The sequence below is a fragment of the Uloborus diversus genome, chromosome 1, assembly GCF_026930045.1.
Source record: "Uloborus diversus isolate 005 chromosome 1, Udiv.v.3.1, whole genome shotgun sequence".
NCBI classification, from domain to species: domain Eukaryota; kingdom Metazoa; phylum Arthropoda; class Arachnida; order Araneae; family Uloboridae; genus Uloborus; species Uloborus diversus.
The window spans coordinates 138,118,153-138,137,642 of NC_072731.1; the positions used below are offsets into that span (position 1 = coordinate 138,118,153).

The 19,490-nt window shown below is 34.0% G+C and overlaps 1 protein-coding gene across 1 annotated transcript in view; it reads left to right on the forward strand.

Annotated features, from left to right (window-relative positions):
- The first annotated feature begins 277 nt into the window (after nucleotides 1–277).
- The window catches only part of LOC129232376 (calcium-transporting ATPase sarcoplasmic/endoplasmic reticulum type-like), a 118,825-nt gene continuing 99,612 nt past the window's right edge, over nucleotides 278–19,490 (forward strand). Inside the window, exon 1 of the mRNA XM_054866542.1 lies at nucleotides 278–369. The gene's annotated coding sequence lies outside the window, so the exon portion shown is untranslated. The remainder of the gene's footprint in view (nucleotides 370–19,490) is intronic.

The window sequence follows — 19,490 nt, forward strand, 5'->3', positions numbered from 1 at the left end:
AAAAAAAAAAATCATAGTCGATGAAAAGACAAATGCCGACCGATCAACATTGTTTGAAATAATGACATTCTCTCTACTCGTTGGCTTTCTTAGAACTCAAGCTGTCATACAATTTGATATGCCCTTTGTCACAAGGAAGACAAAAATGGAACATAACTCGTTCATAATGCAACGTAGAAGTGGCATGTTACGGTTTTACGTCAACGAGATGGCGCTGCTTTTATCTCCCGAAGAGCAGACGATCCGAAAGTTTTAAACATAGCTACTTGCGCTAAAAGTTTCGCAGGTAACGGATAACGATTGAAAACGTTTTATTGGATTTTAAGCGACCGTGTAAAGTTCCTTTACAAGACAGCATGCTTATATGAAGTAAGTGTCATTACATTTATAGCACTATATTTGATACTCGAATTAACGATCACTATCAATCCAAAAATAGATCTCAACTAATTTAAATTGTCAAATGTTTGTCCACAGCACACTTCGAAAATATTTATAACACGTGTTTTATTGTTTTTATGGTTCGGTTTTTAAATGTTATACATTGCACGATTTTAAAGCAACTCTGGTTCACTAAAATTTATACCATGCATAATTGTTCGTAAAATGTAGTTTTTATTACAAATTTAGTGTCTTTTATTATAATCTTATTTTTAAAGTGAAACTTTTTCGGCGAAGGGCTTTGAACTTCTGATCCGCAACCTTTTTGTGTGACGGAAGTGACGTAGTTGCTGTTTTAATTGTTGCCAAAAAGAATGAAAAACAGTAGTAATTACTAAAATTAAAAACTTCTGCGTTTTAGTTGTTGACAGAACAATGAAAAATAATAGTAATTATTAAGTTAATTTTGTTGCTTAAATTTAACAAATTAATTTCAAGTCTGAACTCACGCAAGCATATAATTTATTTATTTTGAGCATTTTAGACTTTTTAAATAATGTAGGTTAGTGAAGATTTCCTTCATTCAAGTCAAGTCATCAGTTTAAAATCATGATCTAATGTTCAGACAAGAAATAAGTTTGTTAACCTTTATTAACAAAATTAAATTTATTATTACTGTTATATTTAATTGTTTTGGGGAACAACTACAAAGCAGATTTCGAGTATTTTCTCGTTGTTTATAATCTATTTTCTTTTTCAATTTTGTTGTGAATATGCCTGAGTCAGGCGGAGGAAGAGCAAGAGTGTGTAGGGAGAGAAAACGTGCCGGTGTAGTGCCAGTTTAGAAAGTAAAAGAGAAAAATCACGTGTCTTTACGATACATACTTTTTTTATTTGCCTTTTTATTAGTTACATCATTTAGTCTCGTAGTTTAGGCTTTTTTTTTTCTTTTCTTTTTTTTTTTTTTTGATACAATGCTAAGAATGTCAGCATTCGTTAAATTGTTGTCATCCGCTGAAAGACATTAATGTGAACCAATATCAATGATCATATTTTCGTCGATTTTGACTTTTCAGAAATCTAACCACTACCAGTCTTTTTCTCTCCCCCCCCCTGTTTTTTTTTTTTACTTTTCAGAAATTCGCCTGATTAATTAGTTTGTGCACCTTACTTCATACCTAAAAAACATAAAGCTAATTTTTGGCCATCCATAATTGAAATTTTTTGATAAGATTTATCGTCAATGAAGCAGAGCTGTTTCTAAGTAATACATTCGCTCAAAATGCAACTCGAGTTTATCGATGTTGGCATGCAAACAGAGAAAGAGTTTTTAATTTATGTTTCACTGTGATAAATATATAACCTTTTTCTCAACTGCTTATTCGATTTTCATCAGATTTTAGCATCTAAATTTCCCCCGCTTTAAGGTTAGTATTACTACACATTATGGAGGAGCTCCCATGACCTCAAGAGCAATGGCGCTAGTGGCAGATACAGGGGGAGGGTCATGGGGGTCATCATCCCCTAAACCATCGACACCCTTGTACATTCACGTTATGTTCAAACAATTTATGAAAAAAATGTAAACGATCGCAGCAATATTTTTAATTTATAAAAAAAATGTAAAGTAAGTATTTGAAATATATTTCTTTTTATTGCTTATTAAATTAACTTGTAACGTTTTTACCCCATTGGGTGCATCACTCCTGGCCGAATCGGAGCTTTTTACTGACACCTAAGCAACAGTAATGCTCCCCCCCTCCCCAAACCGTAGGCTCGCTCGTCGGGGAGGGAGTTATTCCTGAGCATGTCCCCCTTCCCTCACAAAAGGTAGTCTGTATCCACCCCTGAATAGCGCGCCCCCTTCAAATACCACAAAGACTCTCTCCCCCGAGAGCGAGAGCACACGAAAGAAAAAATATATATATATCGCTAAAACAACCACTTCAAAAATTTTAATGGCGCAAACCGCAAACTGCGCCATGACCCCTGACCCAGGTGTGAACCCCTACCTTGACCTCTTCTTCATGTCACTGACTGCAAGGTAGCTGTTTTATTTGTCTTCCTCTGCATGTTGTAATCAGAGGCGGGCGCATGTGATGTGCAGTGTCTCTAGTATACTTAATGTCCGTCTATCACTCCAGGTTGTAGTTGTCAGTTCTCAGCAAGCACTTAAATATCTTTGGAATGATAGAATCTCCCGCGAATTGTAAATTTCAAGTTGTATGATGTCACACGATTTCTGCATGCTGAGGGGGAGGGGGCAATGCAGCATACATTCATCGCCAGATGCGATACGTGTACGAAAAAACTTTCATGAATAACAGTCACGTGAGAAAATGGTGTTGAAACTTTGAAGAAAGGCGTACAGATGTTCGTGATGCATGCTGTCCGCCCATCACAATCCAGACTTGCCTCCCTTTGATTTCCATCTTTTTGATCGTCTTACACTTGATAAAAAAATTTAAATTTATACCGCACATACAAGAGCTAAGAAAAAAAATGTTTATTGAAATTAAATATCCTTAAAGTCTTAGCAAAAAACTTCTTGGGGAGCTGATACAGAGTCTCTTTAAGAATCTACAGGGCTCTTATACGCTCAAAAACTCGATTATGGATGCCAACTTTATGGCTCTGCAGCGAAAAGCTATCTAAAGGCCTGGACCCAATACATAATCAGGCAATGCGCATCTGCACAGGAGCCTTCCGAACCTATCAACAGTTTATATATCCTTGCACATGAACAATCTCTAAACAATAGACGTCTCAAACTTTCTTTAAATTTTTCACTTCAAAATAAAACCTTGCACTAATCACCCACTACATCTCCATATTTTTAATCCATCTAATGTTGTTTTATTTCTACATTATCATTCGATGACCCCAACATTTGGGATCCGAATGCGTCGGGTGCTCTTAGACCTGCAGCTATCAGATTTCAAAACTCACAACACAATCAAACTAATAAACCATGGTGTGAAGTAATTCCTTCAATAATCAATGACTTCTCTAAATTCCACCGCTAATACAGTTTATCAACAAATCTTTCATGATATAAAAAGCAAGTATTCTGATTATAAAGACATTTTCACTGACGGATCAAAAACAAGCGATCATGTCGGCTTTTGTACTATAATTAATGATTAAGTTATGGCAGAAAAATTAAACCCATCTTGCTCGGTATTTACTTCAGAAATAAAAGCTTACATCTTTACAATCAATAGCTCAATCCACACACAAAAAATGGGTGATATATACTGACTCAAAAGAGTTCAGTGGAAGCCATCACTTACTGCAATAATAAGTAGGACTCGACCGATTGATGCATCGACCCGGCCGATACATCGGCGCCGATGGTTCAACAATTTAGTCATCGGCATCTGCAGCCAATGCTAACTTGCAGAAAACATCGGCCCTTCGGCCTTAAAAAACATCGAAAATGGTGATCGGTGGATTTGGAATGGAATTGGACGATGTTTTCGAAAAAAAATGGGGGGGGGGGAGGACCTTTGCTGTTTTACTTTTTAATACAAAATAAAGGAAATTATTGTTTTCACATAAAATTTTTTACTTAAATTTCAGTATGAATTTCTATTTTAGTCACCCTTGAAAGAATTTAATTCTGCATTTGGTACAAACAAGTTAATTATTTGCGTTGTTTTTTGTGGCTGGATGCAGAGGCGTAGCTAGACCCCGACTTTCGGGGGGGGGGGGGGGCGAGGGATTTCTTCTTTTATATATAATATATATATATATATATATATATATATATATATATATATATATATATATATATATATAATATATATATATATATATATATATATATATATGAAGCTTATATATTCCAGGCTTATGTTAGCCTGGAAGCTGGCTAACATAATGCCACTCTTCAAGAAGGGGTCTAAAGGTATTGCTGGGAATCTATAGACCTGTAAGTTTGACTTCGGTGATTTGTAAGATTTTCGAAAACTTTGATCAAAATTAAGATCATGATGTTCTTAGAGACTAATAGTCTGTTGACTAGTTTGCAGTATGGTTTCAGGAAAGGTAAATCCTGTACTACTAATTTATTGCATTTCTACGACAAGGTTACCTCAGCTTTAGCATAACAAAAAATGTGTGGATGTTGTTTATATTGATTTTCAAAAAGCTTTTGACAAGGTACCGCATGTTGCTCTTCTCAGCAAGTTAGCTGACATTGGAATAGGAGGAAAAACTTTACTTTGGGTTAGAAATTGGCTTACTGGTAGGAAGCAAAGAGTAGTTGTGAGAGGAAATCATTCTAATTGGAGTGATGTTTTAAGTGGGGTTCCTCAGGGATCAGTTTTAGGGCCTCTTTTGTTTATTATATTTATGAATGACATCAATGATAATATTTCTGGAAGCATGAATTGTTTTGCTGACGATGTAAAAGTTATGGGGATTGTCGAAAATGAAGAACAAGTAAAACAGCTGCAAGAGGATTTAGATCATATTACTAAGTGGGCAGATAAATGGGGTATGGCAGTTAATGTAGGGAAATGTCAAGTGCTACACTTAGGTCATGGAAATAAGCGTATGAGATATCGTTTACAGGGTTCAGTCATAAATCAGGCAGAAAATGTTATGGATCTGCGGTGTCTTTATAAATCAGGACTTCAAGTTTAGTCAACAGTGCAGTATTGCTAGTAACAAAGCCAACAAAATGCTTGGGTTCATCAATAGATCTATTTCAAACAAATCTAAGAAAGTTCTTCTGCCTTTATATAGGAGTTTAGTAAGACCTCATTTGGAGTATGCTGTTCAGTTTTGGTCGCCTTATCTGAAGAAAGATATTTTTGTATTGGAAAGGGTTCAAAGAAGGGTAACTAAATTAGTAAGGGGACTCTCAGATTTAGATTATGATACCAGACTTAATAGGCTTAACATGTATAGCCTGGAGCAAAGGAGAGTCAGAGGGGACATGATTCAGTTATTTAAATTTATCAAAATGAAAGATGTAAATGGATTAAATTTTTGCGGGGAAAGCAGGACAAGGGGTCATTGTTTTAAGCTATTTAAATCTCAGGCTAACTTGGAAATCAGGAAAAACTACTACTTTAGCAGGGTCGTGGGCACTTGGAATAGCTTACCGGAAGAGGTGGTAATGAGCAAGGGAGTGGATAGCTTTAAGAGGGCCATTGATCTTCATTGGGGACTAATTAATTGACTAGGACCAGCCTAGCTGGGCCCAGTGCCTGTTGCTGGTCGTCACATTTGTATTTGTATTTGTATTATATTTGTATATATATATATATATATATATATATATATATATATATATATATATATATATATATATATATATATATATATATATATATATATATATATATATATACATATATATACTGTGTGTGTGTGTGTGTGTACGTAAATTTTTTTAGTATTAAAAAAATAAGAGGGAGGTGAATCTTACATACTTTGGAATGGGGTGCCCTAATTCCGATACTTGTGTCAAACAAAACAAAAGCAAAGAATTTTTTATTTTTTTAATGTTGTGGAAAATTCAACTATTTTTTCTTTTTCCTCCATTTAATTTAAAGTGAAATTTTCTAGCAACGTCTTGTCAAGACCAGTCTATCCAAATCAGGGGGAAATTAAATATCTGATGAGCGTGTTCCGTTCATTTCAGTGTGATTGCTTAATTTAGAGGCTAACACACATCTATAGATTGACCACGAAAAGAAGGCGGATGACCTTGAAGCAAAAACATCATTTGTATTATTTGTAGTAGGTCGTTTGTAGTTATTTTGGTATAGATAGGATTAGCGAGACCACGCCTCTTACTATTCGGTGCTTTCTGGCAGATTCTACCTATTACCTATGACACAAACGACGTTTCGCTTCAAGGTCATCCGCCTTCGTTTCCCCCCCCCCCCCCCCGTGGTCAAGCTTTACAAAAGCTGGCATCCCTGAAAGTTAATAGATACTTCCATTTCCGCCTGTAAACTGGATGTTTGACTTTCAATCTCATTGGTGGTCAGACTAAAAAGACTATTTTTACTAACTTGGTTTGCACTAAAAGTATGAAATAAAGTAAAAAAAGACTTCTTGAATTATAACCCGCAAAAAATGAAATTGCTTTTCATATCGTTATATTTATATGTTGCTTTTTATGTATTTACATTTATGCTAATTCTAAAGCAGTTAATAAAATTTGAATAAAAAAAGTTAGGGAGGAAATATAGGCGGTAGAAAGTTATTCGTTCAAATGCATATCATCTGTTCTCCTCTCAAGTCTTTAATTTTATTAGCTGGTTTAGAATTTACATAAATATCTATTTGAGAGAGCAACAGCAATTTTCGGGTATTATAAACAGAAGTCTTTCTTATTTTCTACTTTTTAATCCGTTGAAGAAATAATCAAAATTCATCTCGTTTTTAAATATTTTATTCATGTAATATGCAGTTTTTCTTTTGAATTAAAATAAAATTACCTTCAGAAGGGTCCGATGGGATTAATGCTGCTTTTTGCAGACTGTACTTCATTTTCTTCAGACGACGACGTTAACTTTCTCTTTTTAGAGCAATCCTTTTCGTCATTTTAATTTTTTAACCGACTTCAAAAAGGAGGCGGTAACCAGTTCATACCGTATGTATGTTTTTTTTTGTTTGTCCACTCATAGCGTCTCACCTGGTGAACCGATTTTGATGATTCTTTTTTTAATGGATAGGGGATGGCTCAACTTAGGTCCCATTACTTTGTTTGACCATATTTGTTCTTTAGAAAAAAGTTATGGGCAAAAAACAGTAAATTTTATGCAATTTCCCTATTAAATGATTAAAATGATATTGTCGCGAAGTTTGCACTTTTTATCCGTGGATAACGGTGGCTCAGTGGTAGAATTCTCGCCTCCCACACGAGCGACCCGGGTTCAAATCCCGACTAGGACAACGTGAATTTTACTAAAATTTCGTTTCTACTGTTTCCCGTATTTTCTCGAATGTTCTATTAATTTCTGTATCTTTGAAAGTCTGGAAAGTTCCAGCACTTTCTCAAGTTGCATATAAGGAGATGTAACGTTCATTCGTGGTTCTGAATAAAGATCTCGAGTTGAGACTAACGAGTATTCGCTTCATTTGGCTTTCACATTGTTTTCGCTATCTTCATCTACGCGACAATATGAGACTCATTGTTATAAAAGTTTGGTGCCATATAACAGTAATATTCATAGTAATTGTAATAATAATTTTGAATAAAGGCTTTTCTAAAGCAATACAGCGGTATAGAGCCGAACTTCTTATTAGGTAACTTCTTACTTTTACTGAAATATCTACATTTACACTAAAAAGAATGAAATAAAAAAATTTTGAAAAAAAAAAAAAAAAAAATAGAACCGACTTCAAAATTGCTCTAAAAAGTGAAAAATAATTTTATTCTTTAAACGCCATCGATAATACTTTTAAACATAATTTTTGAAGTTGGCGCAAAAACAAAAAGTGAAATCTATTGAAACCATGCTTCGTTCATATTTTTATCAAAAAATCATCCAAAGTTAGGAACGAAACATTTATATCGTTACTCGAATATGCTGTCATCAATGGTAATGCATGTGGTAGTGAAGAAACTGGACCTGGTTAAATTTATACTTGTAGTTGAGTTATGGCTGTGAATGATTTTATCGATCGTTTTTGCGCCAACTTCAAAAATTATGTTTAAAAGTATTATCGATGGTGTTTAAAGAATAAAATTATTTTTCACTTTTTAGAGCAATTTTGAAGTCGGTTCTATTTTTTTTTCTTTTTTTCAAATTTTTTTTTTTCTTTGGGTTGAAAAAAGCTTGCTATCGGTCTTGCTCGCATCATTATGCAACAACTTTCACTTAGAATGTACTATTTTAAACAGATTGTACGTTTCCAAAAGAATACGCAGTAAATACTGGCTGAAAAATCAATGTGATTGCAATGGCTACTCTGGTTAGCAAAGGTCGCTTTGACTATGACCTATGACACGCTCGAGACCAGACTATAGTGCCTAGGAAAGAGTAGTGTGCCGATCGACGGGGAAAAAGTGAGGTCAGATCTGAGGAAAAACCAGATGGCGCTGCGCTCGAGGTGTACGTTATGCTCCTCAATCAGACTCGTTTTAAATCAGCGATTGCATGCTCATTTCGCAGTTTAAAAGCCCCGTTTTTCGGATTGAACTTATTTCTGCGCAAAAGACAAATTCTGTAATAAGTGCTATTTGTTACATGGGTGTTCATTTATTTTTTGAATAATATAAAATTACCTTATGCTAATTTATCTTCAATGAAAATAGTAGACTATAAGGGGCCATTCATTAAATATGTAAGGGTACCGAGGGGGAGGGGGGTTGGAAAAGCCTCTACGTACCTTTGGGAGGAGGGGGGGGGGGTCAAACTCATTCTTACGTAATATTTTCCAAGTCGGTATTTCACATTAGAAATTGCGCGGTCAACAAGTGATTTGGCAGAGATTATGTTCCATTTGCGTATGGAAGTTAAAAAACGTGTTAGGATAAGATGTTTTTTTTATTTGTTTTACAAAGAATGAATAGTGTAAAATATAATAAAAGAGTCGCATTATGTATGGCATGTTTTATTTTTAATTAATATTACATTTTAAAAAAATCGAAAAAACATTCAGTTTAGATTCCAACTTTTCAGTAACTATTTATTTACGCAAAAAGTTAAATTTAATAATGTGAATTTAATAACGATTCCAAGATTTGTTATTTTCTCATTTTGAAAAACGAAATGGAATCTTACGTAAGAATAGGGGAGGGGTGAAAAATCTTACGTACCCTTACATGGGGGGAGGGGGATCAAAAATTGCCAAAATCATACTTACGTAATTAAAGAATGGCCCCTAAGTATTCAATAACTGCGCGTCTCTTATTTCTTTACTAATAATAAAGCTGGTATACCTTCTATCCCTCGCCAAGTGTTTAAATTTGCCACTTTTCTTAAAATTTCGGGAGACTTAAATACCTTTTATCTCGATAACGGGGGACGATAACAAAAATAATTATCGATTTCTTGCAGGATTTTAAAAGGCTAAAATTAAAAAAAAAAAATTTTAATATAACTTACGTGCTCATTGATTCCGTTTGTCCGAAAGTCGAATGGTCGGTCGCTAACAGTTACCAGGCGTAGCGTTGCTGGAGATTTCCAACCTATTCTCCAGACCTATAAACTGTAGAGGTGATGCTACCATATACCGTGCCCAAGTCGGGCTCTTTCTCATTTAGGGGCCTCATTGACTTAGGAGTCGCTCCATTCTGCTTTAAACTCATGCTGGCTACATGAATGGGGCTTGAGTCTCCCAAGTGGCATTAAAAACAACAACAAACTCCGCCCTAAGCCATCTCGATTGATAATACATTTGTCTTAAAATATAAGTATCAAATTTTCAGTCAATTGTGTAAAATTTTGTTTTGAAAACATCCTTGTCTTTGTGTCTACTTCAATAATGATCTTTTTATCGTAAATATTATTTTCCACATAATTTTCATTACATACAAAAACTACAATATTTGGAGATTTTTTAAATTTCATACAAACCCAATATTCGTTAGGCAAATTAATATGAACAATTTCATTTATAATAGATTTATACGTGGTTATTTCAGTTTCATCTGCGGAAAGATCAAGTTTTATTTTTTTCACAGGGAACATTTTTCTTAACTGCATAATTCCTGATGGACCTTTTCTTTGGTAATTTTTTAGTAAAGTATGTTGGCAGACTTGAGAAAATTGTCGGAATTGCCTCATCTTTAAAAAAAGTTTTTCCGCGAGGAATCAAAACTTCCTCACCATTTATAATATGCTTAAAATGCGCTTCAATAAAATGTTTTTCGAAATGCAGAGCACAAATTGAGCAATATTTATGAAAAAACTTTATCTAACCTGGGAATTAACGAGTTCCACTTTAGTTTTTCTTCATCTGCTGGAGCTTTAAAAAGCGCAACTTTTTCCTTGCATGTTTTGTACCCACTTTTGCACCCTGGTACGAAACAAGATGAAGCTTTATTTCTTCCAATGTTCAACTTTGATGTCTCCATTAAAAGCCTTAAATGCTGTTTCATGAAATATTCACGAAATAAAGGTAAAAAAGAGAAACGCGGAACTAAATTGTAACAAAATCCCGCGTCTACTAATGTAAACATCGCGAAATTGAACGTACATCTCGACCGCACTGCCATCTAGCGGTTTTCATACAATTTGTCTTCAAGAATCGTGGGGAAAAAAGCGCCGGTCGGCACACTACTCTTTCTAGGCACTATAACCAGACCAACAAAAACCTCTATCGTCTCGAATTCCGGTTATGCTATCATTTTCGGATTCGAAGGCCAATGATCTTTAAAGCAGTAAACAAAAACATTTTCTTCAACTCAGAAACAGAGGAATTGTCTTCAAGAGCTGAGGAGGCAGTGGAAAAAAGGGAGAAATGTGTTCCACGAATAGGCTTTATAGGAAGATGAACCAAAGGACAGTCGTTTCGCGCACTTTCTTGGGTACTAAGAGTAAAGGGGTGAAATTCACAGGTTTGACATGTTAAGATGAACATTTCAAGTTCATGGTTAAAAGTCATTCTAGTTAAAAGCCATTTCGCTCTGTTACAGGATTAGTACAGTTCTTTGGTTGCTCTCTTTCTTAAAATTGTGATTCCTTAGAAAACCGAAATGATAGGAGTGAAAAGAAAGTATAAGTTTTTTTCAAGTGTTGAAAAAAGGAAAATTGTAGAATACTGGCCAAGTTAGATTTTCTGCAATTGCTAACCCTCAAAAGGATAAATAATGAATCAAAAAAAAAAAAAAAAATCAGGGACCAAAAAGCAGTAAAAGTCTTTTTCTTGAAAAAGATGTGCTTCAAGTTTCTTTTACTGTCAAAATAATTCCTTGAACTCGCAATAAAGCACTTAATAATGTAATAATAAAATAAATACCTAACAAAACTAATAAAGAGGAATTTTAATCAAGAGCCCATATTGTCTTTAATATCGATTTCAAACTTTCACCATCATATTTCAAATTTCTATAAAAAGTTTCTTAAAGCCCCCGTATTTCAAAACCTCTTTATCTCGATTTTTTTTTCTTTAATGTGAAATTCGAAATATACAGATTCGACTGTATGCAATATTCCCACTGCGCGGCTCATAAAATTAAACATATTTAACAATTTGTGGAATCTATGACAAAGAAAGGCTGGATGGATTTAATAAATTGGAGGGGTGGACAGGGAGTGGATTTAACAAATCGATCTCATTTCTAAAGCGAAGTGTCAAATTTCACTCAATTATCAAAAAACTGTCGCAGCAGAGGGAGGCGTCTTTATGCTTGAGGGTCACACATGGAGCAGATTTTCAATGGCATTGGGGGGGGGGGGGGGGAAGCGAAGTGAATATTTGACCTTTGTTACTCAGAAAAAAAATCGTTTTTGATTTTTTTTCTTTTTCTTCTTTTTTTTCTTTCTCTTCCCCTCTTTTTCTCTCTTTTTTTTTTTTTTTTTTTGAGACTAACATTTCGGGGGAGGGGGTTGTCCCCAAGCCCCCCCCCCCCTTAGCTAAGCCCCTGGCTGGATGTACGTATATCTTATAACTCATAACTCAAAAATGGTAAGCTGTAGAAGGTTAAAATTTCGTATGTGGAGTCTGCGACCGTTCCAAATGAGCACTTTCTTTTTTTGTTTCCAATCGGATGTTCTAAAAGGCCTATTTACTCTTTTTTTTTCCTATCTATTAATTACTTATTTCAATGCAAAACTAATATAGCGTCTTAGACCGACAATCATTTGATGATATATTGCCGAATTGGAGACCAATTTGGAAACAAATATGAGATGGCGAAACCGGTTTTTGTGACATTTTGTTTGGTTCCCGTTGAATCGATGGTAATTTTTAATTTTTCGATATTTGTAATATGAATCACAGTAATGCAGTCTTTTCTGTATCACTTCGGCGGAGTTACAAGTTTGAAGCTCGTCGAAATAAATTTTGGGACCCTCTTTCTCTATCACGGAAGTTGTAAAACATTTATCATAAGCATTTTTGTAACTCCTACGGCGCCCACTATGGTTATGGGTCCTCTCGCGCAATAGCAACATTTGCGATACTTTAAAACCGCCACTGCGCGGTAAAACAAACTGGGGTGCATGTTTTAAAAAGGTTTTTCTGCTCATTGTTTATGATTGTTTTGGACTCTATTTTTTTACGACCTAGACTTTTTATTTCCGAGAACACCTTGCGTGCCCCTCCCCTCCCCCTCTCCCTTTAGTTCTGAAATTAATCTCTAGTTGTACTTCCGAGTTGGTTAAACCTAACACCATTCATAAAATTGGAGATTTTTTTTATAAGTTTTATCTATTGTTTAGGAAGAGTTAAGAGTATTAATGGAAGAAATTGATTAAAGACGTTTTGGATGGTGACATAGTTCGGAAATCAAAGATACTTTTGAATTTTTTCTTCTGAAGTGCTGAAGTAGGTTCAGAAACCCTCCCGACGCGTTGGTGGTAGCGGTTCTGTACTAAAAAAAATGTAGCCGAAGTTGTGTGTGTAGGGCCGACGTTTAATGTTGCGAGTTACTCCAAGATCAGAGGGTGACTCCCCCCCCCCCTTTCCCTCGTCGTTTCAAGCATTTCTTAAATATTTAGCGATTATTTATTTTGCTCAAGAAATGTCATTTTGCGTTGTATTTCTCAACTTGTTTCACCTATATTTCGCAATGCGCTATCTTTTTATTTTTTGCATCATTTATAGCGATCGATTTTTTTTCTATTGTAAGTAACTATTTTTATGTATTTTTTTAAAATCAATAAATAAATTATTTTCGTTTTCATCATATTTTTAATAATATGTTTTCGAAAAGTTTCAAGGATTTTCTATCATGCAATTGTTTAAATTTCAGAAAATTATTGATAAATTGAAAAATTTAATTAGAACCTTTTTATAGGACTTCATAAATGATTAAACAATCAAATTGTTCAATATTAGGTGTGCAAACATCAGATCAAGTAGTATATGTATTCAGTTATTATTAACTTGGTAGAAATATCGAGTTTGTTTATTGTAGCTGCGTATTAAGAACCTCGTTTTTTCCATAGCTATTTCTTTTTTCAGCAAATGAAATGCTGAATTGCCGCCCCTGCCCTTTCTCCTTCTCTTCCTACACAGTATCCTTACCATAATGCAACATCAGAGTATTTCAAGCAATTCATTGTGTCTTAGTTGTAATATGGATCCTATAAATATGCATTTACATTGATACTTATCTTAGTTTCGTCAAAATGAACTTTATTCGCATTCTTACCTCTAATTGTTAACCAGTAACTTTTTCTTCAAATGTCAAAATTGTAAATATTAAGGGTATGAATGCAACTGAAAATACTCTGATTTTTTTCTCATTTAAATGCAATATTTACTTTGCTTGTATGAATTATCTTCGGTAGTTTCTGTGAGCGTCTTTTTTGAACGAAATTTGTGTTTCTTTGGTTTCCCTGTCATAAAATATTGAAAATCTTCTAATTTCTCGGAAGAGGTTTCCAGTAGTCTGGTGCAAGTGTGCGAAAATAACCGCGAGTTCACTTTCCCAAATCTCTAACCAACATGGAAATATTCCTCTTTATTTATTGTGGCCACGTTTGTCTCTTGTTTATTCTAAGTGTTTTGAGTTCCCTCCCTTCTGTTTTGAAAGTTCCTTTCATCGCTTTATTTATCATTTGCTTTCTATTTTAAATTCTAAAATAGGGCGCCATCTACTGAACTCTTCACTGGAATGAGTTCGAAGCATTATTTTCAACTTTTTTCTGTACATGAGAGCACTGAAAAAAGTTTTACAGCCGAAATAAACCCTTTAAATAATGGAAATGAAGATTCGATAAGAAATTAGCTGAAATTCATATACTTCGTTCGAAACTTTATGAAATGATTAAAAAGAACAGTTGTTTATAATAAAAAAAGAATGAATCCATCAATTATTCGCATCATTTTAAAGATATGTGTGAAATCAAGTAAGTTGAAAATAATAAAGATTTCTTTTAGGAAAAAAATCTGCAAACCGATATAAAAGTTTTTCATATATTTGTTTTAGTAGTGTTTCTCTTTTTTAATATTGATTGAACTTATGGCTAATTATTTTTTGTGTATAGAAAGTACTCTGTTTTCAAGGCCAAACCAAGCTAGTTTTTTATTTAAAAAAACTTAATTTTTTTCGAAAATCGCCCTAATGTGAAATTTTTTGGAAATTTTAATAAAAAGAGTATGAACTGTAACGATAACACAAAATAAATGAAACATTGTAGAAGGAAGTAATTCAAGTTCATCCGAATATTAAATTATTAACAATTAGCTATTTTTCTTTTTTCAAAAACAGGTTTTATCTGATTCTGTTGCACAATACAGAACTTCACAGTTATTGAACTTTATTGCATTTTTACGAAAAGGTAGAACGTCAAAGTGCCATAGCTCTTCATCGAGAAGTGTTTAAAGAATGTTATAATAAAGAATATTCACGACATTAATCCTTCTTTGATTTAATCAAAAATTGACACTTTTTAAAAATGTGCAGACATAGTACTTAGAAGAGTCATTTTGATCTAAGAAGCTATTTGCGAAATAATAGATTCCTTTTTCAGCTTCTAAAAATGCAAAACGAAAGAAATCACATGGTAGTTTCTGTGTAAAACCATGATATTAATGAAAACATCGTGTAGTATCAAAATATCAACTGCATCATGGCTTTAAGAACAAATCAGTAACTGCTTTGTAACTCGCAAAGATATAGTTTCTGAATTCTTCAATAAAACTTACATGTTATGAAACTATGGTTTTCTTAATTACATACTTCATAACTAAAATATAAATTAATTTATTAAACCTCAAACTAAGTATGGATTTATTTAATAACCTTTACATCGTGTTATAATCATTATGACAATGTTCCGAATTAAAAGTGTTTATTTTATAGCTTCTCGGTGAAATCATATTGGGTTTAGTATTCAATTCGCTTGAAATGTTGAAGATATTGTCCGTCCACATTCAAAGTATGTCAGTGCATAATATTTATGTAGCTAAAAGTAGATTAATTGGCCTTATTAAAACAACATAAACATTAAAAATAAATAAATAAATAAAATCATGAAAACTTTAGTAAAATACATTGTATGCGGTGGGGGGGGGGGGAGCGTTATTCAGATTTCATGTCCACTCCAAAATCTGTTTCTGCATCCGTCCCTGGTTGAAAGTAAATAAAAATTTACTTTCTAGAGAAATCTGTATTTATTTAAAGATGTTTTCTTCTTTTTTATTGTTAAAAACTTAAATTTTTATCGCTTACTGAAAACTAATCCTCATATATATAACAGCGAATTCACAGATCGAGTAACGCTCCTGACGTCCTCAAACAATGAAACTCGCGCCGCAGCATGATAATTGGATAATATTTTTTGGTAAAGTTAAACATGCAGGGAAAGGCTTTATTGTGACAGGGCTGAACTTGATCCGGTAGCTTAACTGTTTTACTGGTAAGGCTGTGTCCCTTCAGGGGAATGACAACGAAAAAATAGTCAACAATTAACGCTGTCTACTGGAGTTTAGGGCTAATCAAATGGAGTTAGGGTTAAAATTTCAACCATCAAAATCATCAAGAAAGGCAAATGCTGCGTTCAAATGTAGAAGCAATTTTCACCCGTCAATACCTTGACGGGTGATTTCTAGTAGTTATAGATTTGGCATTTTCAGCTTACCCTCCGCGAACTCCGTTTAGTGCACAGATAAAGCTCGCTTCGTCACTTTCAAAGCGGCTTATTGCGAATTTTAGCTCTCTCTTTTAAAAATTATTATTTGCACTTTTAATTACGCTGTGTCATTTTCATTCCAATCAGTGGCGTACCCAGCGCAAGTGTCCGTTGGAGACGAACCGTTATTTTCAGTCTCTTTCCGCGTCGCAAGGGCTGCCATCTGGCGATACTTTAACAAGTTCAATTATAGAAATATATCATGAAAATGGAAACAATTACATTTTAGATGGTTCGTAAGCTAAAGCTAAAACAATGTCACTGTGATGGAAAATATCAAACGTTGTAAAATGATTAACAAAAATCCAAAACACAACAAGAAATTCTTTCATGAGAATTCAAAATTTTCTCATTACACTATTGAAAATTAATATTATTAACACATACACGGCAGAAATAGAAATGAATAAATAAGTTAGGCTCTAGGTAGCATGAGTTTATAGCTCAGTTGGTAAGGCGCTTGACCAATGATGTAACTACCTTGCGTTTGAATCCGGCTGCAGATAAGAAGAATTTTAGCGTTCTGATTTATTAAAGTTACCGATAATATAATATAAATTTTTAAATCAAGGATTTTCAATTATTTTTAATTGAAAATTTTTTTTTTCGGTTTTCTTATTTATCGGAAAACATCGATGGACAAGAATGTGTTATTTTATATCATAGCGTGACATACTTAAAATAGTTTTTTAATGCATTGTTGTCTTATTAACGAGGTTGAAACCACGATGCACAGCTAAAAATAAGTAATGGAAAGTGTGCATAAATTGTTTCTCAATATTATTAATGATCCTGGCAAAAATAAAAATGAATAATATATATATATATATACAGTGGACGCTCATTATAACGACCACACATTATAAAGACCGTCCCATTATAACGACCAGTGGTAAAAGTCCCAACTTTGTTCCTATGAACTCTATGTTAATTTGCTTTCATTATAACGACCTTTTTGTATCGTCTAATCCAATACAGCGACCGAATTCAGCGGACGCTATTTCTGGTGTTCTTTCCAATAAACAAATTTGTAGCTTGAAATGACTTTGATTATTGTTTACGGACATCTGCCTGAAGTTTTCAATGTCAAATCGAACTTTGAGAGGGGTGGAGGAATTACCATTCACCACTGCAAGCACAGAAAAAATAATGGGAGGAAAAATCGAGAAATTTCCAGATTCCTAAGAAAAGAGAGTTGACAGATGTGTTGGTAGTTTGGTGTTTGAATCTAGTGGTTTTTAAAATTTGGGGTTCTCGAGGGACTTTTAAATGCTTCTTTGAAAAGCAAGAAAAACACAATTTATCACTATATCTGAAAGAGAAAATAATGTTTCGCAAAAATCACTTCTGTCAAAAAGGCAAACATCTGTCTGGTTTTATCTTCAGAAAATGTTGTGGTAGTAGTAGTAGTAGCAGATTTGCAAGTGTGTAACATTTTCCTCCCTATATTTTCTACTTTAAAATTTGTTTAATATTCTGTCATAATATTTTGCACACGATTTTTTAAAAAAATTCCTATGATAAAAATAATTTGGGCATTTAACTGGAATGTTTGAAAAAGTACCATTTTTTTCGGAACAGCGGGGCATGCATGATGACCGTGTATATTTTTTTTAATTATACCTCTTATAACGACCACTCGTTATAAAGACCTTTTTCTCTGGGACGGAGATGGTCGTTATATCGAGCGTCGACTGTATATATATATATATATATATATATATATATATAATTAAAATTTGATCAGTTCGGTACGTTTCGTTTCTGGCGTTTGTAACCCCCTCCCCCCTACGTTCCTTCTCGGGCCATTTGGAACCCCTAAAGAACAGGGGGCATAGGCCATGGCTTATTCAGCAATAATCAGGCCATGTGTATAAGGAACATACACACATTTATGCACACATACATATATTTATATTCTTTGTTTTATAAATATACTTATGTCACAATTGAACATTAATTTTGTAATGCTTTATAAAAAACGAACTTACGTTACGAACTTAAACAGATAGCAATTTTTTTTCCCTCCTTCTTTCTCTGTAAAAAAAAAATTAAGAGCTTTCTTTCCTAATTGATCACTTTCGTATTCGAAAAATAATTATAACAAAACATTTCAGTCAATATTTTTTTCGTCAATTTTGCAATTATCAACTGTAATAAAATAGCAGTTAACTTGTTCTGTCAACAGATAACAGCACGAGATTTTGACGCGAAATCGGACTAAAACTAACGTAACTTCTCCTCTCTTCGCTGAAAAATAAATAAATAAATAAAAGACTGAACGGACTGAAATTACTGCTTCGTATCTGGAGGCGATAATTTGTGGTTTTGCCCCCCCCCCTTCCCCAAGAAAACGCTTTACGTGCACATGAAGTTGAAACAATTTATTTCTTTTATTTATCTACTTTTTTAAAAAAGTTGTGTGGTATAGCGGTATTTTAAGTTAGCAAATGTACATTACATGACATGTTTAACTTTTATGAACGCGTTCTATGCAAAACTTAACAATATCCTAAACGCATATGTACTCCATTTTCATTGAAAACAATTTTTCCATTGATTTTAAATCATTCGTTTCTAAATTTAAAGATTTCATTCGCATCTATCTATAAGTGAGTGTTATCCTTTAATTTTCAGTCTCTGACGATTTGCTTACGCATTTTGCAGGATCATAGTTTATTTTCCACAATATTGTTCAGCTTCATGAAATCGTCTTTATTTATTTATTTATTTTTAAACGGTTTTAAAGCAGGGTACTTCGGTGGAACGGCGCTATAGGAGGACTGGGCGAGTCAAAAGAGCAAGGAGGCCATACTCTTACACATTAAAATATGAGAATATTTATCCATTTATCTACCTATGTATGCCACTCGAACTCCTTGAGAAAGACAGCGAGTAAAGGGTCGAACTAGTTATCAAAAGAATTCGAAATGTAACGAAGGTCCTGGATAGCTCGGTCTGATATCTGTACGATGATAATTTACAGAAATATTTATTGAAAGCGCGTCTTCGAAAAAGGCTGAAGGTCGAATCAGGTACCAAGTTTTCCTGGAATCCCATTTTACCCAGTTTCATCTTAGTACGGCTTTAATTAGATGATATATTAATTATTATCTCAGTTGACATTCTTCTGCAAACTTAAGCTGCCACAGAGGCAGAAAGAAGAATTGAGGCGGAGTCCCCGAAGTACACTGCAGAAGGCGACGTGCTTCGGGGGAATGGTGGTGTACAGTGTGCACTAACCCAACGCAAGAACAAATCTAGCCCCCTACCGTGGACAGTGCAACGAACATAATCCCATACAGGATTTTCAGTCAAATAGGAACATTTGAC